Here is a 26,933-nt window from a genome sequence, read left to right as displayed (position 1 = left end):
CGGCCTTGGCGCAGCCCCATCCCGCCCCAGGCGTGTGCCCGGCGGGCCGGTGGCAGGCGACTGGGAGCCGAGCCCGGCGGGGCCGCGTGCTGGCGCCGCGAGGGAGGGGGAGGCGCTTGCAGCCGTCGTTCGACCGCTTGGACAGCGCCTGCCCAGGCGCCCTTCCTGGGCCCTCGGCCCTGGCGCTCTCTGGCCAGAACCCTGTCCAGCTTCAGGACGTCTGGGGACGCGGCGCTGCAGAGAAAGCAGACCGAGCAAGAGGCCCCATCTCTTTAAGGCTCTGGTCGGGAGAGAGGCTGGGGAGCGTATCAGGTCGTGTCTACGTAGGCAGAAAGAAGTGGAGGGCAATCATCCGTTTGATTTTGCAGTAGAAATAATCCGAGATCTGGGTGCAAGAATGATTGTGGTGAATTATCCGGATAATTGGTTCTAATTGAACTCCCCTTTGTGGAGATGGATCTTTCTAAAGGGCCAACGGGGATGACCCAGGGAGCTGCCCTTGGTATGTGGGCTGGCTGAGTGTTTCTGGAACAATATTGATGATGGTGGGCAGTAAGGACGGGCGGCTCCCGGAGTGAATCAACTCTCTGCCTCAGTTTCCTCTTTGCAGAATAGGTAGGCTTGAGAGGTATAGGACCAAATCGTGCAACAGAGGTCAATTCTGTAACCTTTCCTAGCCACACAGCCTCTTCTCCTCATAGTAACCTGTAACTTGCTGGCCTCACAGGACTGGCTGAACCCCGTGGGATTCACACCTCAGGCCTTTCTCCACATCCCTGACCACAGGAAAGGCTAAGAGATCTCTGGAAGTATAGGAGGTGAGCACCCAAAAGCAGGGTCACAACACAGCCTGTGCACCCTGTGCCTCCCAGCCACAGTAAGCGTCAGATCACTTGCAGAAATAGGAATTATTCAGGCACTCCTTACTCACCTCCCACATGACCCAGCTGTGTCCGAATGCCCCATTCACTCTATTTCAGCGAAATAGTTGAGTGTCCGGGGTGAGAGTGAGAGGGAGTCTTGCAAACGTGGAATCATCTAGATGTGTTTTCTTTTACATTAAGCTGAAACATGAACCCCAAGCTCCCTACCAACTTAGACTCACTTCACAAAGGTCCGGAGTCTGAGCTCTACCACAATGGTGCCTTATAACCTTGAACAAGTCCCTCTGCCTCTACTGGCCTCAGTTTTCTGATCTGCACAGAAGGGACATACACCAGCTAATTTTGAAACTTGTATCTAACAGCTTAGAAAATTTGCTGGTAGCCAGCACGTGTTCCCAGTTTCCTTTTCCAGGATGCATACACAGGGATCTCAATACCAGGGATGTAGAGGATGGAACCTCCTCTCCCCTCCCACACACCGTGAAATGGGTGCCCAAATGGAAGTGCATTGTAGTGAAGAAGACTTGTCTTGTAAGTGGCCTTACTCATTGGCCTCAGGCCAGGAGAAAAGACAGTTGATGCTAGGATCCTTCTGGCCAAAACCACCAGAACATTTGTCGTTATTCTCCCTATGCCAGCCCTGAGCCTGTCCTCACTCTTCTCACCCTAGTATGCTGTTTTCTTCCTTACATACTTTGCAAAGCCTTCCAAGAACCCAGGCATTCTCCTTTCCCCACTCAAGTAAACCTGGAATTTTCACCTCAACACTGTCATCTCCACTTTCTCCTCCAGCCCTAGGGTAGAACAGTCTATAATTTTTCTTTAGAGGTTTGCATTTCTATCCTTGGGGATTCTATCAAGGAGAGTTTTCCATTGATATTGGGTTCCTGGTGGTTTTCACCAGTGCGAAGCAAAAGATGGGAGGCTCAGGAACCAAAATTAGAATCCTGCCTCTGACACTGTGGCCTAGATTGTAATCCCTCCTCCCAACCTGAGAGAACTGGCCACATGTTCTGCTCCCCTAGGCCCATGGAATTCCAGATAAAGCAGGCTGATTTGACTTGGTATCTAGGCCTCGTTACCTGAGAGCTGTGTGATCCTGAGACACTCTGGTGTCTCTATTTCACCTATGCCAATAATTATAGTACCTACCTCCAGGAGTTGTGAGATTTCAGTGATATGTATGTAGAGCACTCTAGGTCAGGTCCAGAGAAAAAAGGATTAATAAGGAAGTCATGCTCACACAACACACCCAAGAAAGGGTGTGTGGCAGGAGCAGCCTCAGCACTTGGCTTCCTGGAACCACTTTGTGATCATCACTCCAGCCAATGGAGATCCAGTGCCAGTCTGTCTCACTGCCCCAGCACCTAAGGGTGAGTAATTCCTGTCATTTTTGAGAAATGGTGGTGATGCTGGCATATTAAGGTGATGCAGATAGTAACCCAATTTTTAGACATGAACAGTAGCAAGTGAGATAAACTATAGAGGTGTTCTGTGGCCTCCACATGCAAGGGGCTTCAGTTGAGCCACTGGGCTCTGCTTTCTGTGGCTCCCTTGCCACACAGGGGGCCTGATTCTGAGCAAGTCCTTAGGACTTTACTTGGCTAAGACACTTGAATAATGTCGCATTTATCTTCACATGAAGGGAGAAATAAATAGCTCACAAAAGGAGGGTTTGATACCTTCATTCGTAAATGAGGTGGTGGTACTCCCTTTGCCTGTGTGTCAAGGGTGTTATGAGAATTAAATCAGATGTTGTTGGGTAATTTGCTTTGCAAGTTTCTCCGCATATCAGAGATTGCCTTTTTGCTTTTTTCAAATAGCAGTATTCGAACAGTGTTCTGTCTTGTCATGGGGTGGGGAGTGGGAAGAAAAAAGCGCTGATCCCCTTTGGTGAGTATCAACCAGAGTACAGACATTGCAGAAAGATGAGAAGGCTTCTTTTTCTCCTCCAATACAATAGGGGATTTAATTTCTGCACCTTCAGGCCCCTTTCCTATATCAGAACACTCTGGAGCTGAACCATACTTCAGATTAGACCTTATCTTCATTCAGCCTCAGGATCTGTAGGGTGAGATGGCTTTCCTGGTGGCCACAGGGGTCTGCTGCCCTGAGATCAGAGACCCTGTGCCTTGAGTCTCCTGCCGCCTTAATTTCCATTCACAGCTGAAGGCCAGGCCAATACCAACTTCACTCAAGCTCAAGAACTATGTATGTGCTCTTGACTGTGTGTTGTCTCTCTGTAAAAAGAAGATATGACTCATCTCTTGGAAAACCAATTTATGCTTTCTCTTTTGGGAGAGGGATTGATATTACAAGTGAAACTAGGATTTCCACTGGACAAATAATTTAATAAAGTTATATTTTTAACTTTAGTTAGATTCCGAATCAGGGGCAAAGAGGGTACAAAGATGAATACAAGTCTTGGATTCTGGATTTTGTTACAGGATTTTAAGTGTAATCTTTGAATTTGGGGGTGACTTGAGTTCCAGAAGCAATGGATGCTTTGAGAAAAGTGAGTGTGCTTGGCATTCATAGCCAATATTCATCTTCCGGGAGCTATAATTAATACAGGGCCTCTGTCCTGCTGGGCTGTGTGCTGCTGTAAGCCTGTGCTAGACACTGCCCTACCCAGGGAAAATGAAAAGAACATTACTGCACAATCTACTGCCTCTAAGAATACCCTACCCAAGGTAATTTCAGAAAGGATTGTTGCCTAGCCTGCATTGACTCTGCACCAGCTTTGGAGGGCCTGCTCAGGGGGCAGAATAGCACAAACCATGTATTTGGCTTCACTCAGCTTCCTGGTCACAGCAGCCAAGCTTGCACCTGCATTAAGGAATTCAGCCTTCTAACAAATCTATTCACTTTTTCAATATGCTTTAAAAAGAAAAAAAGTTTGAAAAAACAAAACAAAAAAAGCACAAACTATATTTTATTGTGGCTTTTGGAATAAGGAGGGAATGTGGGGATGGGTGAGGAGGTAATTTGCAGCCACCCTCACAAGTCCTTTTGAAGTTCTCCAAATAAGGAGAAGTAACGCTAAGTCTTTATTTTTTTCTAAAGCCCCATTTACATTATGATTAAATACCTTCCTTGGATGAGCATAAAGAAAGTCGTTAATCTATATAGCTCTCCAAAGAATCAATACATTCTAAACTTTTGTAGGATTTGTTACACTCTATTTTGTTACAGTAGGCCAGCTCCTCTCTGTCTAGGCACATGGCTTTCCTTCCCTCCTCCTCCCCACCTCCTCCAAGAATGAAAATAAAGTAAAGGTCTTTCACGGTAAACAAAACCAGCTGATTCTTCACAGAGAACCCCTGAATAGCTGGAGGAGAAAAAAAAAACTTACAATAAATGGTGCATTTTTTTCTCTGCTGGGTATAGTATTCAAGGATCAGGGCAGTATTCAAACAGAGGTCCATTTTTTGCTCAGCAAGAGAGTTTAGAAAAGAAGCGTGGAGTCCATTCAGAGCTCTCCCCCCTTCACAATCGAAGGGCTCTATGAAACCTATCTTCCATGCCTTGTCAGAGTGTTTCTGGGGACCAATTAGTGCTTTGTTGCATGGCTTCTTTGCTGAATCTTTGAGCTGCAAGAAAAAGCGCTCTTGAGTCTCCCCTTATTTTGACCATTTCAGTCATTACTCAGTGTAATAATTAATATGACAACTGGACGCTGGAGTTTGTATAGAAACACCTCAGCTACAGGAGCAAGTGTGCAGTGGGTGGTAACGAGCCGCACATCAGCCAGAGAAGCCACACACACAAAAAAAGGAATGAATGGCAAGAGAGAAAGAGAAGGAATAAAGATAAAATAGTTGGCACAACGCAGGGGAACATAAAACAGATTCAAATGAGGAGGGGGAGGGGGAAGCGGGGACAATTAGAAGGGGAGGCGAAAAAAACGCCCTACAGAGGTTAACTTATTTTGAAACTGTTTTCTGAATAGAACCGTGGACGTGAGTGACCGGATTTCAGCCCATCAAATCTCCTACCCCCACTTTGTGGATCCTCTTGGAACGCGGGGGTGGGGAAGAGGGCTCCAGCAAACTTTAGGTTCTCCCCAGGGTTCTTCTGGAAAGTGTACTCAACATGCTACTCAACCCAATTCCCAGGCCCTTTGCACCGGGTTTGGTTTCTGTTTTTACTTTTGCAAAAAGTCTGTTTCTCTTGGCTCCAACTTCGGTCTTTGGAGTTGTCAATGGAGAAATTAGGGTGCTATGTAGATTCACCAGGCGAGTGCAGTACTACTACCCTGGGGATGAATGTTGGTGAGAAGCCATTCCAGACAGACCCCCAACAACTCCGCTTCGTTGACCCTCAGAACAGTGCCCCGTGGGGCTCCCGAGTCGTGAGGGGTCTCCCTGGTAGCGCGCAGCCGGACCAGGAGCTGTGCTCCGGCCCCCGTTGTGGTGCCCAGCTCTGCAGGTTCCCGAAAGTGCGCCCCGGGGTGGAGTTGCAACCCGCTCCGTGACGGCATAATAAATAATTAGAGGGTTTAAGCGTGTTAGCCACAGCTCATGCTAATGAGCCAGATAAGGGTTCACGCTAACCCGAAGTGACAGTTTGCATATAGGAGGGAAAAAGAAAAAATCCTGATTCCCCCCACCTCACGCACAAACTTGATTGCTCCTTCTCAAATTCACGTCCCCAAATCCCTTCCCCCATTCCTCTGACTTCCCTTTTCTCACATGCCCCCACTTCAGCCACACAACACACACACTATCCGTTTTTGACCCTTCCTTTGCCTTTCACCGGGGCCGACGGCACTGTGACGTCACAAAACCCCTGAGTGCCTATATCTGACCTGCGCGGAAAGTTCGTTCTCAGTGCGTCCTGGCCAGTCTCAGCCCCCAAGCGGGTGGAACACACCTCATCCACGAGGAAGGGCTTTAACGCTCAGGGTCAGGGACCTCTGAGAGCTCTTGGGGGCTTGCGCGCCCTTGGATGCTCTTGCGTTCAACAGGGCGAGGGGACTACCTGCTGGGGCGAGGAATGCAGGCGCCTAGAGCCTTGGAGCTCCTGAAACGTTCCTGCCGCCTCCGGAAAGCAAGGGCAGTTTACCGAAGTGACTGAGGTCAGTCGTGTGTCCCCATTGTGTGGCCACGTGTCCTGTGTCCATCACCACCTCCCCAAAGTCCCAGCTCAGCCCGACTCCTTGCGGTGCGGCCTGGGAATGCTCTGGCCTATAAATCAGCTTCGTGGCTGGAGCTGTCTCCACCACCCGGGCAAACCTGGACGCTGGCCCCGAGGGCGAAGGGAAAGAGTGTACTCCTAACAGATTCAGGAGGAAGCAGCCGCAGCCTGAGTGCAGCATCTGCCAGGGAAACTGTGCGCCCCGGGTCAGCTAGTTAACTATTTCATCCCTGCCCACCACTCTTCCCCAGGCCAAGTATTTGCAGCACAGGCAGGGACCAGTAACTGATTTTCAGTCCTTTCGAGAGGAAGAGGAAGAGAGAGGAAGAGAAGGATTTCTAATAGTAGATAGTCACCGTCATGGACTATTTAGGAAGCAGCAACAAAGACAAGATTAAATAAGTTGATGTTTGTAAAATGCTGACAATGGTGCACATAGTAAACACTGGATATGTGTTGAATAAGTACAAACAGACAGGAATAGATAACAGGAGGTATATGCTAATCATCTAAGATGTTAGAAAATACCGTTTAGATCTGAAAATGATCAAGGTTGACATGATCATTGATTCATCAAACAACTGTGAAACATAATCAGAGGGGAATAAGACTCAATGAGTGCCTTCAATAAATTTGTGACTTAGTAGACATTAAAGGAGATGTATAAGAAAGTCCATTAAAACATGCAGTGGGGGCAGCCATGGAGAATCTTCTTCCCTGTGCTCCCTTCTTTTTGGACTCCCACCCTCCTGCATCTGCCAGACTACCCCCAAATAAACACACAATCTAGGAAAAAATGGCGGACTTGTTATGCAAACACATCCTAATGTCATCCAGCCCCTCTTGCCCAACCAGATGGTCACCCCTAAGCTTCTCCTATGTAACAATTCATGAGCAGACACTAATGATTTCAACATACACATACCCTTTGCCACAGGTTACTGTTAGGTGCAGTGAAAAGGCAAGTCACTTAAAGAGACAGATCCCAGAAGATCCTGGAACTTTCTAGCTCTGTGACCTCTGGAAAGTTGCTCATCCTCTCTCAGGCTCTATAAAATGAGGGGGTTGAGTAAGATGCCTCCCCTCTGACTAAATAGAGAATACAGGTGTGGACCACATAATCCTTTAGTGGCAACAATTCTTTGAACAGACAAACTTGTTTTGCTGTTCTTCTCCCACTGCCCTTCCACCACAGGAACCTTCAGGGGGAAAATGATGTCATCAGTGAGACCAGTCCTTGCTGGTGCCAGGATTATGGCTTTTTGTAGCCAGAAGGCAATGCCATGGGGTCAGCATGACGTTAGCCCTAGGGACCAGGGCAAGAGATCGGCCACCGACACATCAGGATGCACATGCAAACGGATGAAACTCACCATTGTCGCCGACACCATTGCTTGGAAAATAGGTTTCTCCTCTACTCCTGGGCAGTTTTGGGTCTGGAAATTGGGATCCCGAGAAGCTGTAATTTCTGCCAGTTGTGTGGGTCGTTCGCCACCTGCCGGTTGTTTCTCAAACTGCAGCTGGGACTGTGAACATTTGCAACTTGATTGATTCAGGACCGCTCGATTCTATTCTGTTAATTCTTCTCCATACAATTTGGAGCAACCATAGAGCATCGTACGGACTGAATGACGTTCTCCCCTGATACTCCCATTAGAGATATCTGAGATGTTTGTTAATATTCAGATTCTGAAGCTTTATCCCAGATCCACCAAATCAGAATCTGGCAGATCGGCTCTTTTAACAAGCTACTTGGTAGTGCTTTTGTATACTAAAGATAAAGAACTATTTCTCTAGAGGTATTCGGGGTGATAAGACAGTCTCCATTACTCAGACTCATGAAGAACTAATGTCTTCTGATAAAGAAGTTAAAATAGTCATGTAAATATGTTAATACTTTATTTGGGTAAGAGAATGCCTTAGTGACTTGAAGGGGAGGAGAGGCTCAGTAAGTTATTACAAAGATGGCCTTTGATACAGGCCCCAAGGAATGGTCAGAAACTTGCAGGGGGAAGAAAAGAGCCACAGGAACAACGTACCCAGCCCCAGAGCCTTTCGCTTCCTTGGCTTTCTCCACTCCAGTAGCCTTAACGTCCATTCCTCTTCAGTCACCCCTTTCAAGGCTGCATCTTGGGCTTTGCCTTTATTCAGAAGAGCCCCACTTTGGAAATCTTAACTTTCCATTCCCACCGTGTAGCTTCATCCTCTGATTCTTCCTCATCCTCACTTCTGCCCTGCCTGTCTCCAACCTCCTTTCCTGAGATCTATTTCTTCCCAATCTGGTCTCCCCCAACTCAGGAAAGTTTGATTGATTAACTCATAAGCCTATGACTTATAAAATGCTTACCTTCCCATCCTAAAAGAAGGCTGATACACTCTTTGACCTTGTGACCACCTTTAGCTCTCTGCCAAATTTTTTGAACATTAGTCGACACCCACAGTTTCATTTATCTCCCGCTCTTCCCTCTGGAGTGCCCAGAGTGTGTCTGTGGGAGTCTTTCTGGATGAGGTGGGCTGAGTAAAGGTTGTGGGTAGGCCTGATCCAATCTGTTGAGGGACTGAGGATGAGTGAGGGAGAACTTACTCTCTCTGACTGTCTTAGAGGTGGGGCACCAGTCTTCTCCTACCTTTGGACTCAGACTCATGCTGGAACTGTAGTCTGGGCCCACAGTTTGTCAACTGCAGATCTTGGGACTCCTCAGCCTCCATAATCACATGAGCTAATTTCTTGAAATACATGTCCATCTACATCTAATCTATCTCTTACTGGTTCTGTTTCTCTGGAGAACCCAGACTAATACACTCACCCCTGACTCTATTTTGCTACATATAATGGATACATCAGGTCCTACTTTACTTGATCATCTCAATGCATCTGGCCCTGTTGATCACTCATCTCTTCTTGAGATTCTCTCCTCCTTTGACTACCATGGTTCTTATTCCTCTGATCCTTTGTTTCTCAGTACTTAGTTTTTTTTTAGTTTCTCACCCCCAGTGTCAAGTTTCTTGTTGACATATGCTGCCCTTAGAGTTTAGCTTCCACCTCTTCTGCTGATGACTCTCAAATTCTTGGTTCTGGACTGATCTCCCTGGGATCTGAAACTGATGTGACCAACATTACTACTGGAGTATTCCATGGGTGTATCAAGGGCAACATATTTGAAACTGAGCTCATCATGCTTACTCCCTCAACTAGTTCCCTCCTTTTGTGTTCTGTATTTCAGGGTTTAGCACCATCTGCCCACACAGTCAAACCAAAATCCTGGGGTCATGCCATACTCTCACCACTCTCTCACAGCCACTCCACAACCACCAAGTCTTAACAATTATACACATGCACAGATACAGACACACACATATACACACACATACACACACACATAGTATGTATATAATATAAACAAATGTACATAATGAAAACTCCATCTGAATTTAAATCATTTTCTTCCTCCCTATTACTATATCATTGCTTTACTTCAGTATTGTCCCAGCTGGTAATCATGCTTTTAGTTTAATCTCCTTCAAATATCTTTTCTTCACTGCCACCAGAATGATCTAACTAAATGTCAGAGTCACACATATAAAAGGCATCAGAACGTAAATAAAGGGACGTTTATATTGTAGCCCCAGACAAAGTGATCTTTACAAAATATCACATACCCTATTGCTCCTCTGCAAAACCTCTCAGAACAGGTGGAACAGGATGGCTGAATAGAAGCTTTCACTTATCATTCTCCCCACAGGAACACCAAATTGTGTGACTATCCACACAAAAAAAGCATCTTCATAAGGACCGAAAATCAGGTGAGCAATCACAGTACATGATTTTTGTTTTATATCACTGAAAGGGACACCTAAGAGGGTAGAAAAGACAGTCTTGAATTGCAGATGCAACTCCTCCCCCATCACCCCAACACTGCAGCAGCAGTGGCTGCATGGCTTGGAGAGAGAATCTCTGTGCTTCGGTGAGGGACAGCAAAGGAATTGTGGGACTTGGCATTGGAACTCAGTTCTGCCCTGCCACAGTGGAAAGCAACACCAGGCAGAACTCAGTCAGCACCTACAGAGTGAGCATTTAGACCAGGCCTAGCCAGAGGAGAACTGTCCATTCTAGTGTTCAAAAGTTTAGTTCCTGCAAGTCTTAGTAACATGGGCTAAACAGCTCTTGGATACTAAATAAACTTGAAAGGCAGTCTAGGCCACAGAGACTGCAATTCCCAGGCAAGTCCTGATGCTATGCTGGGCTCAGAGCCAGCAGACTTGCAGGACACATGACCTAGTGAATCCCCAGCCAGAGTGGTCAAGTGAGTGCTTGTCTCACCCATCCTGCAGCCCCTGGCAGCACAGCTCACAGCTCCAGGAGAGACCCCTTCCCTCTGTTTGAGGAAAGGAGAGGGAGGAATAAAGAGGGCTTTGTCTTGCAACTTGAATATCAGCTCAGCCACAGTAGAATAGGGTGCTGGGCAGAGTCCTGAGGCCCCTATTCCAGGCTCTAGCTCCCAGACAACATTTCTAGACACACCCTGGGACAGAAGAGACCCCACTGCCTTGAAGTGAAGGACCCAGTCATGGAAAGAACCCCTGAGCCCTGAATAATTAGCAACAGCAACCAGGTAGTATATTCCATGGTCCTTGGGTTAGATTCAGACATGCTGGCTTTACGTGTGACCCAGCATATTCCTAGCTGTGGTGTCAATGAGGAGAGACTCCCTCTGCTTGAGAAACAGAGGGGGAAGAATAAAGGAGACTTAGTCTTGGAGCTTGGGTATGAGGTTGACCGCAGTGGGGTAAAGTAGCAGGCAGGCTCTTGGGTTCCCAATTTCAGGCCTTAGCTCTTGGATGGCATTTCTGGAATGCCCTGGGCCAGAGGGGGCCCACTCCTCTAAAGAGAGAGTCCCAGACCTTCCAGCATTCACCACAAGCTGCTCAAAGAGCTCTTAGCTCTTGAGTGAAGATCAGTGATAGCCTGGCAGTACTCCCTGTGGGCCTGGGGCAGTGGTAGCCAGGGTGAGAGACTCCTCTGTTTGTGGAAAGGGGAGGGAAGAATGGGAAGAACTTTGTCTTGTGGCTTGGGTGCCAGCTCAGCCACAGTAAAAGAGAGCACCAGGTACGTTCCTAAGGTTTCCAAACTCCAGGGTCTGGCACTTGAATGTTGAAGAGTTAGGTGTTTAATATCCTCCTTGCAGTATGGGCTTCCATCTCTGGACTAGCCTGGGGCTGGGAAGAACATGTCATCACTCTGGCTGGCTTTGCCACCTACTGATTGTAGAGCCCTAGGGCCTTGAGTGAACACAGGCAGTAGCCAGGCAGTAGTTGCCACAGGTCTTGGGCTAGATCCAGTGCTGTGCTGGCTTCAGATCTGACTCAATGAAGTCCTAGTGGTGGTGACCACAGGGGTGCTTGTGTCACTGCTCTGCTCCCCCAGCTCCAGACAGCTCAGCACAGAATGAGAGACTCTACTGGTCTGGGAGGAAGTAAGGAAAAAGAACAAGAGTCTCTGCCTGGTGATTCAGATAATTCTTCTAGACCTTATCCAACACCACCAAGGTGGTACCTCTGTAAGCTTGCAAGCTCCACAGTATTACTTGGTTTGGAGTTTCCCCTACTGCAAATACAGCTGCAGTGACCAAAAACTTAGATTACAATATCCAAATTTATTAGAATATCTGGAAATCCTTTCCAAAAAGGACTACTACAAACAAGCCCAGATGATGAGAACTATATGAAACACCTAAGTCTTCAATGCCCAGACAACAATGAACTAGATGGTCAAGTATCAAGACCATCTAGACAAACACGACCTCACCAAATGAACTAAATAAGACACCCAGGAACCAATGCTGAAGAGACAGATATGTGACCTTTCAGACAGGGAATTCAGAATAGCTGCTTTGAGGAAACTCAACATAATTCAAGATAACATAGAGAAGGAATTCAGAATTTTATTGGATAAATTTAACAGAATTTGAAATAATTAAAAAGAATTAAGTAGAAATTCTGAAGCTGAAAAGTGCGATAGACATACTGAAGAATGTATTACAGTCACAAGGTAATTGACAAAGCAGAAGAAAGAATTAGTGAGCTTGAAGACAGGCTATTCGAAAATACACAAAGGAGACAGAAGAGTAAAAAAGAATGAAGCATGCCTACAAGATCTAGAAAATAGCCTTAAAAGAGCAGACCTAAGAGTTGTTGACCTTAAAGAGAAGGTAGAGAGAGAGATGGCAGTAGAAAGTTTTTCAAAGTTTAATAGCAGAACTTGCTGAACCTAAAGAACAATATCGATATTCAAGTACAAGAAGATTATAGAACACTAAGCAGATTTAACCCAGTTAGGACTACCTGAAGACATTTAATAATCAAAAAAGGTCAAGGATAAAAGAAGGATTCTAAAAGCAGCAAGAGAAAAGAAACAAATAATGTACAATGGATCTCCAATATATCTGACAGTAGACTTCTCAGTGGAAACCTTATAGGCATGGAGAGAGTAGTATGACATATATAAAGTGCTGAAGGGAAAAAACTGTTTTTTCTTTCCAACTTTTACTTTAGGTTCAGGGAATACATGTACAGGTTTCTTACATGGGTAAACTGTATATCACAGGGGTTTGGTGTATCAATTATTTTGTCACCCAGGTAGTAAACATAGTATCTGATAGGTAATTTTTCAATCTTCACCATTCTCCCACCCTCCAACCTAAAGTAGGACTCAGTATCTATTTTTCTGCTTTTTTTTTTTTTTTTTGTATGTCTGTCTTCACTCAATGTTTATTTGGTTTTCTATTCTCGCATGAATTCACTTAGAATAATGGCCTCCAGCTCTATCCATGTTGCCACAAATGACATGATTTCATTCATTTTTATGGCCTAGTATTCCATGATGTATATGTCCTACATTATCTTTATCCAATCTACCATCGATGGGCATCTAGGTTGATTACATGTCTTTGCTATTGTGAATAATGCTGCAGCAAATATGTGCATGTGTGTATCTTTATGGTAGAATGATTTATATTCCTTTGGGTATATAATATAATGTTGGGTCGAATGGTAGTTCTGTTTTAAGTCCTTTGAGACATCTCCAAACAGTTTTCCACAGTGGCTAAACTAATTTAATTTCCCATCAGCAGTGTATAAACATCTCCCTTTCTCCACAACCTCACCAACATCTGCTACATTTTTACTTTTTCATGATCGTGTTCATATTAGTGTGGATGGTATCTCACTATGGTTTTGATTTGCATTTCTCTAATGATTAGTGATGCTGAGCATTTTCTCATATGCTTGTTTGGTGTGTGTATGTCTTCTCTTGAGAAGTGTCTGTTCATGTCATTTGCTCATTTTATAATGGGGTTGTTTGTTTTTCGTTTATTAGTTTAAGTTCCTCATAGAATCTGAATATTAGACCTTTGCTGGATGCATAGTTTGCAAATATTTTCTCCCATTTTGTAGGTCTTCTCTTTTCTCTATTGATAGTTTATTTTGCTGTGCAGAAGCTCTCTAGTTTAATTAAGTCCCACTTGTCAATTTTTTCTTTTTGTTACAATTGCTTTTGGAATTTTCTTCATGAAATATGATGTCCATATTGGTATTTCCTAGGTTTTCTTCTAGGGTTCTTAAAGTGTTAGGTTTTACAAGTTTTAGGTTTTTAAAGTTTTAGGCCTTTTAATCATCTTGAGTTGACTTTTGTGTATGGTGAAAGGAAGGAGTACAGTTTCAGTCTTCAGCATATGGCTGGTCCTCTATCCCAGCACCATTTATTGAATAGGCAGTCCTTTTCCAATTGCTTATTATTGTCGACTTTGTTCAAAATCAGGTAATTATAGATGTGCAGCTTTATTTCTGAGTTCTCTAATCTGTTCCATTGGTCTATGTGTCTGTTTTTGTAACAGTACTATGCTGTTTTGGTTACTTTAGCCTTGCAGTGTGGTTTGAAGTTGGATGGTGTGATGCCTCTGACTTTGTTCTTTTTGCTTAGGATTGTTTTGAATACCTGGGCTCTTTTTTTGTTTCATATGAATTTTAGAATGGTATCTTCTTATTCTGTGAAAAAAAATGCCATTAGTAGTTTCATGGAAATAGCAATGAATTTATAAACTGTTTTGGGTAGTATGGCCATTTTACCAATGTTAATTATTCCTACCCATGAGTATGGAATGTTTTTCCATTTGCTTCTGTTGTGCCTGATTTTTTTCAGCAGTGAGATTTGTAATTCTCATTGTAGAGATCTTTCACCTCCTTGGTTAGCTGTATTCTCAGGTATTTTATTATTTTTGTGACTATTGTGAATGCGATTGTGTTCTTAATTTGACTCCCAGCTTGGATGTTACTGTGTACAGAAATACTACTAACTTTTATACATTGATTTTTTTATTCTGAAACTTTGATGAAGTTGTTTATCAGATCTAGAAGCCTTAGGGCAGATACAATGGGGTTTTCTAGGTATAGAATCATAACATCTATGAAGAGAGATAGTTTGACTTCCTGTCCTATTTGGAAGCCTTTTATTTCTTTCTCTTGCCTGATTACTCTGGCTAGGACTTCTAGTACTATGTTGAATAGGAGTGGTGAGAGTAGGCATCCTTGTCTTATTCCAATTCTCAAGCTTCCATCTTTTGCTGTTCAGTATGATGTTGGCTGAGGGTTCGTCATAGATGGCTCTTATTATTTTGAGGTGTGTTCCTTAGATGCTTAGTTTGTTGAGGGTTTTTAACATGAAGGGATGTTGAGTTTTATCAAAAGCCTTTTCTGCATCTATTGAGAAGATCATGTGGTTTTGTTTTAGTCCTGTTTTGTGATACATCACATTTATTGATTTTCCTATGTTGAATCAACATGGCATCCCAGAAATATAGTTTACTTAATCACTGTGGATTTGCTTTGTGATGGTTTCCCACTACTTTTGTGTGATTTTCTAAGTCTTTTTGTAGACCTCTAAGAATTTATGAATCTGGGTGCTCCAATGTGGGGTGCATACACAGTTAGGCTTCTCGTTGAATTGAACTCTGTATTATTATGTGATGCTCTACTTCATTATTTTTTATTATTGTTGGTTTAAAGTCTGTTTTGCCTGAAGTAACAATAGTAATCCCTGCTATTTTTTGTTTTCCATTTGCTTGATAGATCTTTCTCCATCTTTTTACTTTTAGCCTATGGATGTCATTCATGTCAGATGGTTCTCTTGAAGACAGCATACAGTTTGGTCTTGCTTCTATATCCAGCTTGCTACTCTGTGTCTTTTAATTGGGGGGATTTATCCCACTTACATGCTAGTTTAATATGGGAATATTCAGATTTGATGCTATCACTGTATCATTAGCTGGTTGTTATGTAAATTGTGTATTTGCTTTACAGTGTCAATGATCTATGTACTTATTGTTGTGGCCAGTAGTGGTTTTTGTTTCCATGTTTAGCATTCCTTAAAGATTTATTATAAGGCAGGCCTGGTGGTAATGCATTCCATTAGCATTTGCTTGTCTGAAAAGAGTTTTATTTCTCCTTTACTTTTGAAGCTTAGTTTGTCTGGATATAAAATTCTTTGTTGGAATTTATTTTCATTAGGAATGCTGAATATAGGTCCCCAATCTCTTCTGGTTTGTAGGGCTTCTGCTGAAATGTCAGCTGTTATCCTGATAGGGTTTCCTTTGCAGGTGACCTGCCCTTTCTTCTCTAGCTTCTTTAATATATATTTTTCCACACTGACCTTAGAGATTCTGATGACTATGTGTCTTGGGGTGGTCGTCTTGTATAGTATATCAAGGGTTCTTTGAATTTTCTGAATATGAATGTCTACCTCTCTAGCAAGATTGGGAAAATTTTTGTGGACAATATTTTCAAATATGTTTCCCAAGTTGCTTGCTCTCTCTTTCTCTCTTTCAGTAATGCCAGTGACTCATAGGTTAGGTCTTTTTACATAATCCCGCATTTCACAGAGGTTTTGTTTATTTTAAAAAATTTGCTTTCCTTTGTCTTTGTCTCACTGAACTAATGCAAAGAACCAGTCTTTGAGCTCTGAATTCTTTCCTCAGCTTGTTTGATTCTGCTGTTAATACTATGTTATGAAATTCTTGTAGTGAGTCATTCAGCTCTATTAGATCAGTTTGGTTCTTTTTTAAAATGGAAATTTTACTTTTCATCTCTTGAATCAGTTTACTGAATTTTTTAGATTCCTTGGGTTGGGTTTCAGCTTTCTCCTGAATCTCTACAATATTCATTGCCATCTAGATTCTGAATTCTATGTCTGTCATTTCAGCCATTTCATTCTCCTTAAGAAACGTTACTGGAAAGCTAATGTGGTCTTTTGGAGATGAGAAGCTTTGGCTTTTAGAATTGTCAGAGTTGTCATGCTGGTTCTTTCTCATCTGTGTGTGATGACGTTCTTTAACTGTGGTGTCATTTGAGCAGTCGGTTGGCTTCATTTCTAGATGTTTTCAGAGGGCCAGGCTTTGTGCAAGGTCTATCTTTGTGGCTAAATTCTTTCCCATGGTTTCACAGTGGGGTGTATTAGCAAAGTATTTTTGCTGTTGTAGTTTCAGCTGCAACTCAGTAGATGGCACTTAAACATAAGGGCCATTAGACAGGCTCTCACTCAATTTCATAGCTCCTCTGTGTTTCCTCCTGCTTGCCTCACCCTCTCAGTGCTCTGACAGTGTGGGCTCCTCTTCCAGTCAAATGCTGGCCACAGACCTTGGCTTGGCACTCCCAGGCTGCACACTGCAGCCCTGCAGCAAACTTGGGCCTTTGTTTCCTCCCTAGCTTAAGGTCTACAGGGGCAAAGACCTTGGCAGGGGCAATGGCAGGCCTGTCACTTATATCTGGGAGCTCCACCCCAGAGAAATGTAGAACCACTGCCAATTGAAATAATCACCTACAGGTGGGGTGGCTGCTTTGTAGTCCCAAATTGGGGGCCCTGCATGGTGAAGAACAGCAGGGAGTCAGGGTCTCATAGTGAAGAGAGACTGGGCTCCTGTCTGCATGGAAACTGCATAATGGAGCTGTGAGCAAAACGATCAGGATCTTTGTTCACTCCCCAGCCCAAGAGCAGCAAAGGCAGGTATCATGGCAGTGGTAGTGTCAGAAGGGTTGTCAGTTGCTTTTGGGAGCTCTGCCCTGGAGAAACACAGAGCTGTTGCCAATGGGAACATTTAGCTAAGGGTGGGACAGCTATGTTGCAGGCCCAAGCCAGGGGACCCTGCTGGGTGAAGAGCAAGGTGTATAGAGGGCTCTTGGGGAAGACAGTCTGGCCTCTTTTCCATAGGTCTTCTGTGGTGTGCTGGAAATGTGAGTAAAGCACTCAGGTTCTTTGTTGTTCCTTTTTCAGCCCGAAGGCAGCAGTGGCAATGGCAGAGAGGCTGTCAGTTGCTTGGGTGTACTCTACTTGAGAGAGACATAGGGCTGTCAGTGGAAATGTTCAGTTGGAGGTGGGATAGTTACTCTGCAGGCCCAAGTGGGGGTTTCTGCCTGCTGAAGCGCAGGGTGTCAGGAACTCACAGGGAAGAGAGACTGGGCTCCACTCTGTATGGTGGCTGAGGCATGTTGGACATGTGAGCAAAGCAATCAGGATCTTTGTGCGTTCCCAGCCCAAGGGCAGAAAGAGTTGATATGCTGCCATGGCAACGGCAGAGAACCCATTAGTTATCTCTGGGTATTCTACCTCACAAAAATGCACAGCCAGCACCAACTGAAGTGAGAAGGTGGCTGTGGTGGGAGCCCAGGTTGGGAGGCCCTGCTGAGTGAAGTGTAACAGGAGCAGGGACCAGTGTCAAGAATAATCTGGTTCGTTTTCTGTATGACATCTACTATGGCATGTTGGAGGTTTGAGACAGTATTTGGGCTCTTCACTACCTCCCTGGCCTGAGGGAAGTAGAAGTGAGGGCCAAGACAGCAGACAGCATGCAGCAGCAACTGAGGGTCTGTCATTTACCTCTGGGAGTTCTGTCCCAGAGAAATGCAGAGCTGCTACTGGCCCAAGTGCTTAGGTGGGAGTAGGGTGGCTGTTCTGGGGTCCTGGGCCAGTGGACTTTGCCTGAAGATATGAAGCAGAGGTGAGGCTTGCAGTCTGTCCACTCCTCAGCACGGTGGACACAAACCCTATCCTGAGGGTGAGCGAGAGAGCTTGGCATTCCTTATTGGTGAAATACACCCCTATAGCAGGTGGTGTCGGGGTGCTCAGGGATCCAAGATCTTTGGGGATCCATATGAGTCTGAGTGGTAGCTCTGCCCAGACTCTAGGCAGCTGTCCATGTCAGTTTGGAGGCCTGGAAGGGAGAGGCTGGGGGGAGAGTCATAGGGAATCTCCTGTGCCCAGAATTGCAAAGATCTATGGCATGAGTGTGGTCACTGGGGGGCCTCTTGCTCACTCACCCTCTCCCCATGGTGGGGAGACTCCCTTGCTTCCATGCCAATCCTGGGTGGGCAGCTGTCCTACCTCATTCTTCTCTGCTCTCTCTGGTTCACTGTTGCTTCCTTGATGAATTCCAACATGGCTTCCTGTACAATCTTGCTGAAGAGCAGTACTAAAAGGAAAATTTATAGTGTTTACTCACAACTTTATCTCCATTCCATGAGAGCAGTGTACAGTAGTTGTTTCCAGTCAGCCATCTTGGCACCTCCCCTCTGGAAAAAAATGTTTATCCTAGAGTAGTGTATCCAGCCAAAAAGTTCTTCAACATGAAGGAGAAATAAGGACTTTCTGAGGCAAACAAAACCTGAGGCATTTTATCAACACCAAATTTATCCTACAAGAAATGCTGATGGAGTTTTTTAATCTGAAAGAAAACGATGTTAATGAGCAATAAGAAGTAATCTGAAGGTGAAAAACTTACTGGTAATACTAAGCACAGAGAAAAACATAATATAATAACACTGTAAATATAGCATATGAACTATTCATTCAACTATTCATATCTTGAGTAGAATGATGAAAAGATGAGTAAATAAAAAATAATAACTACAACAACTTGTCAATACATTGAAAGTACAACAATATATAAATAGAAATAAAAAAACGTTAAAAATCAGGACAACAAAGTTAAAGTGTAGAGTTTTAAAATTAGTTTTCTCTTTGCTTGTTTGTTTATGCAATCAGTGTTAAGTTGTCATCAGATTAAATTAATAGGTTATAAGATATTATGTGGCAGCCTCATTGGTACCCTCAAATAAAAAAAACAATGCAACAGATACAAAGAAAAGTAAAAAGCAAGAAATCATAACATACCACCACAGAAAACCGCTTTCACTAAAAGGAAGACAGAAAGGAGGGAAAGAAGAAAAAGACCACAAAACAACCAGAAAAACAAACAACAGAAATGGCAGGAGTAAGTCCTTACTTGATAATAGCATTGAATATAAAAGGACTGAACTCTTAGTATTAGTTCTTTCTCACACTGCTAATAAAGACATGCTCGAGACTGGGTAATTTACAAAGGAAAGAGACTTAATTAACTCACAGTTCTGCAGGGCTGGGGAGGCCTCACGAAACTTACAATAATGAAGGACAAGCAAACACGTCCTTCTTCACATGGTGGCAGCAAGGAGTGCCAAGCAAGAGAGGGAAAAGCCCCTTATAAAACCATCAGATCTCCTGAGAACTCACTCTATCATAAGAACAGCATGAGGGTAACTGCTCCCCCATAATTAAATTACCTCCCACTAGGTCCCTCCCACAACATGTGGGGATTATGAGAACTACAATTCAAGATGAGATCTGAGTGGGGACTCAGCCAAACCATATCACTCTCCAGTCAAAAGACATAGGCTGTCTAAATGGAAAGAAAAAATAAGTCTCATTGATCTGTTGCCTACAAGTAACAGGCTTCTCCTATAAAGACACACATAGACTAAAAATAAAGAAATAGAAAAACATACTTTATGCCAATGGAAACCAAAAAAGAGAAGGAGTAGCTACATTTAGACAAAATATATTTCAAGACAGAAACTATTAAAAGAGACAAAGAAGTGAAAGAGAACAGTAAAATATAAATAGAAAAATAGTTTTTAGAAACAACACATAATAGAAGGTCTCCTACTTAATATCTCAATGAGTCCCGGGTCCACAGGGATCTTCTCAATGATTAGACTGAAGGTCACAACTCAATGGATCTCTTTGTTCCTTCAAAATCAGAGATGGAGCTATCTCTGAGAATGGTATTCCCTCCATCTACTTAGCAGCCTAGGAGTCATCTTTGACCTGTTTCTCATGCTGGCTCATATCTAAACTGACTCCTCTTTAAAATTTCTAAATTTTTCTCAAATTCATCCTATTTTCTTCATCTTCACCCTCAGTACCACTTTAGTCCAAGGCATCATGGCCATTTCTCACCTGGACAAGTGCAATCACCTATTAACTGCTTTTGATCCCCTCTATTCCACTCTCCGCCTTGCAACCAGAGTTGTCTTGTAAAAATGCACAGATCATGGAGCCACCTCTGATTACACACTTCAAGGGCACTCCAACTCTCAGGATAAAGATAGAAGTTCCTTGCCATGGTTGACACGGTCTACTCCAAGGAGCTTTCCACTCACATCTTCAACCAAGTTCCCCATGTTTCTACACCATGACCTTTGCTCATGCTATTCCTTCTACCTGGAAGGTTCTGGAAGGTTCCAGGTTCTTCCCTTCCCTGTTCATCTAGATATTTCAACTTTGCTCTCTGAGATTGTGAAAACTTCCTAGGGAAAAGTTCTCAGAGTATTATGTACATCTCCTTCATGGCTCTTGTTAAGATTACAAATTTGAATTTATTCCTGTGATTTGACTAATGTCTGTATTAGTCTGTTCTCATGCTGCTAATAAAGACATACCCAAGACCGGGTAATTTATAAAGGAAAGAGGTTTAATTGACCCATAGTTCTTCAGGGCTGAGGAGGCCTCAGGAAACTGACAATCATGGTGGAAGGGGAGGCAAATACATCCTTATTCACATGGTGGCAGGAAGGAAAAGTGTCTACCAAAAGAGAAAAAACCTTTTATAAAACCATCAGATATCCTGAAAACTCATTTATTACCATGAGAACAGCAGCAAGGGGGCATGAGAATGCCCCAATTTGGGTGGTGGCACAGCCAAACCGTATCAATCTCCATTTCCTACAAGAAGCATAAACTTAGGAAGGCAGTTGTAACCATGAAACCTAGAACAGTGGCTCTCTTGCAGCAAAAGTTGAATAAATATTTTTAGATTGGGTCGATGAATCTCATGTCTAGTGCCCCAAGTGTCTCCTTAGCCCTAGAGCTCAGCCAGCTTTTTCCCCTGCTGAGACAGACCCAGAGGAATTAGAGAAAGAATTCATATTCACGATCAGGTCTGTGTGTTATCAGGAAACTGAGCACCATATGGCCTGATGGACTGTGTACCTCAGAATATGTGCCTCCAAAATTTTTTATTAGATGAGTAATGACTGCAGTCACCAAAACTTAAGCTTTCAAATGGTCGAACCTACCAAGTCCCTGCAAGGGTCAGGGGTCTCTAAGTGGACAGGGGTGTTTAGACCACACCCCTTCCACTAAACATTTTGCTTCCCTTGAGAATCAGAGGGAAAAGATAATGGGGACTTTCTCCAGCCGTGACATCACCATACCTGATATTTTCCTTTCTATCCCAGAAGAGTACAGTATCTCAGACTCCTCATCCACACAATGAGAATACTAAAAACCTATCAGTCAACAGTAATTTATTGTACATTTAAAAATAACTAAAAGTATGATTGAATTGTTGTAACACAAAGAAAGGATAAATGCTTGAGGTGATAGATACCCCATTTATCCTGATGTGATTATGACACATTGTATGATTGTATCAAAATATCTCATGTATCCCACAAATATATAAAACTACTATGTACCCACAAATATTAAACATTAAAAAAATGTAAAATAAAATCCTACCTCATTGGACTGTAGAAAATATCAAGTGAGATAACCTTTCCAATGTACCTGGTACTGAGTAACTAAGTGCGGAATTAATTTTTGTTTCTCTCTCTTCCCAGGAGGAATGAAATAGAAAAAATAAAGCTGAAGGATATTTCATTTATGTTCAACTAGAAATCCAATATAATTTTGGGCAAACTATACTTTCCCTTGCAACTGTACTTCCTTACATACATGTAAGTGGGAAAGAATAAATGTGACAAACAAAATATCACTCCTGATTCCACAATCTAAACAAAACACTGCCTCTTTCTAGGTTTATGTTTTTTGTTTTTTGTTTGTTTTTTGGCATAAGGTTGGGGAGTATGCTTCTTGATGTATCTACATAATGAGGAATACAAAGCTTTATATCTTTTATCAGTAACTATTCATAGTTTAATTGTGTAAATTTTAAAATATCACACTTTTATAATCTTGAACATACTTGTGCATATTTTTTCTACATTTCTGATTATACTAGTAAGCATTGAACACATGATGTACACCAGGCACCATACTTAGTCCTGAGAATTTAGAAATACAAATATTTGATCTCTGTCCTGAGAGTTCTTAGTCCAGGAGAGGAGACAGAAGAGTGGAAACAAAATCACAAGAGTGTGTGAGTTTACAGAGAAAACTGCCAGGTACTGTCTGGGTCAAGGAAGGGTGCCCACCTCTGACTAGGAGCAATGAGTCAGAAAAAAAAAAAAAGTTTTGAAGATGTAGTGTACAAATTGACCAGGTGAGTATTGATCCTTACTCCTAAGCCTTCCATTTTGGCAGCTTCCCCTAGCTTTCACCTTGAATTTTTCTTCAGACCAAGTATACCCTGATAACCTTGGATTTGATGTCCCTTTCTCCGTTATCAATGGCTGAGTCTGCTCTGCCCCTAAGTGTCTTCTATTCCTAATCACATTGTTGTTCTGTCCTCTGAGCCATCAGACTTCAATCCAGTCCTATTTGTGACTTTGCTACCATAGTAATAGTCAATGGGGTTGCGGTAAATGTTTAGCAACCCACCCACCCGAACAGTGTTTGCTAATTTTCATGACATAAAGACTGACTCTATGACTGACTTCAAGCTACCAACATCATGTCACTGAACACAGAATTGGGAAGAGACGTGCAGTAACTTATTATGTCATATTTCTACCACGTAGATACAATGGACATAAAATAATGTTAAAAGCATAGATACTAATAAAATGCAGTAAAATAATTAGAAGTAATCTTCTTGGAGTATTTATTACCTTTGTTTTAATATAACTGATTTAATCACAAATGTACATAATTTAGTTTTTAATTGTGGTTCTGTTTAGAAATACGCTCACAAAATTGTTGATAAGTTCTTGAAAAATAGTCTCTGGAGTGTCTATGTGAACTATCAGGTTGGTGCAAAAGTAATTGTGGTTTTTGCATTTTTTAATGTCAAAAACCGCAATTACTTTTGCACCAACCTAATACTTTTAGCTCACAACTGGCTATGAACCAGTGACATGAATTTGTCCTGCCTACTTCTCCAGACTCAGCTTATACCTCTCTCCTTTTCACTCTCTTTACCCCCACCACAACTGGCTTATGTATGCTCCTCAAAAAAAGTCCCATTTACTCATACATTAGAGATTTTGTATAGGTGTTTCCTCTACCAGAAATCCCTTCCCCCAGCTCTTTGCATTTGGAGCCTTTCTATCACTCAGTTCTCAGTTCAAACATCATCTTGTTGAATAGATCTTCCCTCAGCACCCAACTTAAACCAGTATCCCCTTATAGTCTCTTACCTCTTTTTTAAACTCAATGTCTTCTTGGTCACTGTAAGTACTGAGTTTATCTTGTCTTTTTTGACTATTTGTTTAATGTTCATGTTTCCTAATAGGATGTGAAATCACTTTGAGTAGTAACCTTGACTGTCCTGTTCATCACAACAGGGTCTGGCACTTAGTACATCTTCAACAAACATTTGTTGAATAAATGTGTGCATGAATGACAGCACTCAGTGATCTCACTCTGATGTTGCCGAGAAGGGATGATAATGCAATGGCTTCAGAGTCTTGAGATCATACATATAATGTATATTATATATATATATTGATTTGTACTTAAACTTTGATCAAATGCACTTGATTTACTAATTGACTTTATTATGACTCAACGTAAGATCTAAATTCTGCTAAGAATTCCTGGAATAGCCTGCCTGAAATCTTATTTTAATGAAAACCATGACTTCATACCTTGACTGCATTGGATTTATGTGGGCTTTGGCTGCTCTTTAGATTTCTGGGTTGTCTGTGAGGGAAAAGTTAGACTAAAAAGAAGGATGCCGTGGAAACAAGGTTCTGAAGAAGTTTGTGAGCCATGCTGACTTTTTAGGAAGTTTCCTTAGTGTTTGCAATGAGACATTGCATTTTCTCTGAAGTCTGATGAGGAAAGAATAGTTTTAGGACAAGTAAATCCATCTTAAATATCATTTTATGTCTCTTAGATTGTTGGGATTATATTTGGTTGTGAGTGACAGAAACTCTAAAAAAAAGAGTTTAAACAAAGTAGAAGTTAATTTTTCTCATCAAATTCTAAGTCAGCAATCTAAGGCTGCTGAAGTGATGCTTTATGGTATCAATAACCACTAATGCATCTTCTATCTTGAACCTTTCCTCCTTTGCCCTGAAAAACATGGCTCCATTCCTAAATTTACCTTATAATTCAGTATGGCTGCTCCTGCTCCAGTCAGCATTTTTCCAGCCTGCAAGAAGGAGAAAATGGAAGGAGAAGGGTATGCCTCCTCTATGGGCAATACTTAGGCATTGCACAGACTACTTCGCCTTGCATTTCTTTTGTCAAATATTAGACCTGGAGTTACACTCAGCTGAAAGAAAGGCTAGGAAAGGCAGTTTTTATTCTATAGAGGATTGGGGATAACTAACCTTGAGTTTCCATTTCCATGAGAAAAAAGGAAAGAAAATGGAGAACCTAGCTGTATATGCCATAGCTCCCTTTTTTTCATTTCAAGTTGCCAAGCAATTCCTAAACATCAGTGTAACTTCTAGGCAGACTTTCCACACTTTCATAACATTGGCAAATGAGTAAACCAGGGACCCAAATGAATTTACACAGTTTATTGTTCAGGGCACAATAGGCAACATGAGGTCCATGTTTTCATTGATTCTCCTTGTCTCCCAAGTCCATGGGTAATGCAGAGTGGATCCAGGTGGATGCCAAGCATACAGTTTCACAGCCGAAAATCACTGCACTTGGGACATTCTGATCCATACAGAAGCTGATGGCAACTTCCTCATCCTTCTCTACAAAGACAGGCATTGTCTTTACCTTGGCATGGAAACAAGTTTTCTTCTGATGAGAGGTTGAAGACTTTATCATTATGGAACGTCTTCAGAGATGCAGATGTTCTCTATAATTATTATACTTGTCAAGAAATAATTCTGCTGTCGGACCCAAAGAGACAAACTATCTCTCGCCTCTAAAGGTCTTTGCTGTGCATGTATCCTTGAAAAGGTAGTCCAAGACATGTGGAAATGCCATGGAAATTGTCTCTAACATCCCCATTTCCTAAATTCTGTAAAAATGCATAAAACTGGTTAAATATTTAAGGAAATAGCTTAATTTTAAAAAACCCATCAGTCTAGTTGCTGCTAATAGTACATTGAATGTGATTGTTTTGTTTTTGCTGCTTTGGAGTTGGAGACTTTCTATACAGGACATGCTAAGAGATGGAGAATCCCATTTTGCGGGATTAGACTCAATACTCACTGTAAGGATTTATAAGGACAAACCAGAAGACTAAAACAAATGGCTGGAAAGAGAATTTCACTAGAGATGTATCAATGTGCTGTGACATTTTTCTTTTGCTTCCACTGGAAGGGGAAAAGGGTTCCCTCCTCTTTACCTTATACCAAGTTAGGGAAGTTAAAAAGAACCTACCAGAGAGTTTGTCCTATGTCCTCTGGGCTTTGGGGGTGTAGAAACTGCCTAACTCGTGTATAAAGGCAAAAAACTGGATAACTTCTTTGAATATTGAGCATAGACAGAGAAGTCCAGAGAAAAAACTGGACTCCACCACTGGCAGGACAAAGGTATGTTTTTCTCAAAATAGGCTGCACAGTGAAATTACCCCAAAAGACAATTGATTGTGGGATGGACCTCTTTAAGTCAGGTGGTATTACCTGGACTGTGAGACCATGTTGAAAAACCTCTGGGAAATCCCTAAGACATGTATAAAATACCCCATTAGAGAAATAATCAGAATTTCGGCATCTTAGGTATAGATAGTTCACAGAAATTACAATAGCAATTACTTTTAAATGTGTACAAACATTGCTCAAAATAAGGTACATTCTAATTTAAACTATAATGTGTTTTTCCCTCTCCAGAATGGTGAGAATCAAAAATTCTGGTAAGTTCTCATGGATGGTCTATAGGCCACATGTCTGGGTACCTAACATTTATTCTGGTCCCACATCAATAAATTCATAAGTGTTCTTGGTTCAAGCAGTTTACATTAGCATGAAGAGCTTGAATATGATTAATGAGAAGTTTGTTCAGGCATAAGGGTACCCTGTGCTATATCCTCTTCACCAAATTGTGCAATGTGTGAGTAAGATTAATGTGTTATGCTGAAACCAAGTGTGTTGTATACAGTCAAGTCTCTGTCCAGAACTGATTTAGTCTCATGCTCATCAGGCTGTGTGTGAAGGGGAAGCTGAGCTTCCATAAGGTCTAGCATCTCTCATTCACGCAGGCATTGTCATCCACAAGTGTGTATGCCCTGCTGAAGATTGCAGGCTGTAAACTTACATCCTGCTTGTTCGTAGGTGATATTGCTAACCTTTTGTGCTGTGAATCTTGACTCAGCAGACCTCTTGATTTAATCAAGTGATGTCTGGTCTTTCTGTATATCTGAACTTACTTCTTGACATTTGCCCAGTGGTGGAGTATACAATGTCACATTGGGTTGTAAAGTATAGGGAAAGTGGACATTCTTACATTATGTTGGT

The 26,933-nt window shown here is 42.5% G+C and overlaps 2 long non-coding RNA genes across 2 annotated transcripts; one reads left to right on the top strand and one right to left on the bottom strand.

Moving 5' to 3' along the window:
* Window positions 1-2,609: 2,609 nt before the first annotated feature.
* On the bottom strand, window positions 2,610-5,301 carry LOC108543128 (uncharacterized). Its single transcript, XR_001889478.1, has 3 exons — window positions 4,883-5,301; window positions 4,240-4,477; window positions 2,610-3,124 (listed from the first exon to the last, which is right to left on the bottom strand). It is a non-coding gene; the product is annotated as an uncharacterized LOC108543128 (long non-coding RNA).
* Window positions 5,302-5,724: 423 nt separating this feature from the next.
* LOC108543129 (uncharacterized) lies at window positions 5,725-25,285 on the top strand. Its single transcript, XR_001889479.1, has 3 exons — window positions 5,725-5,964; window positions 22,008-22,124; window positions 25,103-25,285. It is a non-coding gene; the product is annotated as an uncharacterized LOC108543129 (long non-coding RNA).
* The last annotated feature ends 1,648 nt before the right edge of the window (window positions 25,286-26,933 follow it).

The sequence above is a fragment of the Rhinopithecus bieti genome, unplaced genomic scaffold (genome assembly GCF_001698545.2).
Source record: "Rhinopithecus bieti isolate Rb0 unplaced genomic scaffold, ASM169854v2 scaffold_23898, whole genome shotgun sequence".
In the NCBI taxonomy this organism is placed as follows: Eukaryota; Metazoa; Chordata; class Mammalia; order Primates; family Cercopithecidae; genus Rhinopithecus; species Rhinopithecus bieti.
The sequence above is the reverse complement of the archived record's forward strand: the minus strand, read 5'-3'. Positions and strand labels throughout refer to the sequence as shown.